General features: G+C 38.9%; 1 protein-coding gene across 3 annotated transcripts in view; it reads right to left on the bottom strand.

Annotated features, from left to right (window-relative positions):
* Positions 1–246: 246 nt before the first annotated feature.
* timm50 (translocase of inner mitochondrial membrane 50 homolog (S. cerevisiae)) overlaps positions 247–588 on the bottom strand; it is a 36971-nt gene continuing 36629 nt past the window's right edge. For all 3 annotated transcript variants that reach the window (XM_061781873.1, XM_061781872.1, XM_061781871.1), the window contains one exon: positions 247–588. This exon is cut by the window's right edge and continues 882 nt beyond it. The gene's annotated coding sequence lies outside the window, so the exon portion shown is untranslated.

The following is a 588-nucleotide window of genomic DNA, read 5'->3' as shown; positions in this document are numbered from 1 at the left end:
CACAAGAGAAAATGAGACATTTCACTGAGTAATGAAAGACCAACTTGGTTCCCTCTTTTAGATAATCAACAGTATTTGTCTTAAGTTCCCATTGTGCGTAGAGCAGGAAACTGCATTTTCTTGTCGACAAACATTTCTAGTGAGGCAATTTCAAACAAATATAAACAGATTTCAGTTTAAACTTGGCATTTCTTGTATCAAAAACACATGGCATTACTTTTAAAAAAAAGAAAAAAGAGGAACAAGTTTGTCATCTTGTAATAAAGGTGCAATTTTATCCAACTGGTGTATGCGAGTCAGAACACTAGAGGGCACTATGGAAAAATATTACATCAAACAGAGGCGAAGAAAAGGACACGACAAATGTAAACATTTGCACAAAGCTAGCTGCTCATGCTAACGTTGACAAGTCGCGGAGGAAGTTGTAACGAGAGAACGCTACGGAGATTGGTCAAAGAAGCAAGTCTTTTCAGGTCAAAGGGTTCAGGTCCAAGTCCAAGTGAAGTCACGAGTCACTGCTGTCCAAGTCCAAGTGGAGTTGCAAGTCTTTCAACATGTTCTCAAGTCGAGTCGGAAGTCATCCAATTT

The sequence above is a fragment of the Phyllopteryx taeniolatus genome, chromosome 8 (assembly GCF_024500385.1).
Source record: "Phyllopteryx taeniolatus isolate TA_2022b chromosome 8, UOR_Ptae_1.2, whole genome shotgun sequence".
Classification (NCBI taxonomy): Eukaryota; Metazoa; Chordata; class Actinopteri; order Syngnathiformes; family Syngnathidae; genus Phyllopteryx; species Phyllopteryx taeniolatus.
The sequence above is the reverse complement of the archived record's forward strand: the minus strand, read 5'-3'. Positions and strand labels throughout refer to the sequence as shown.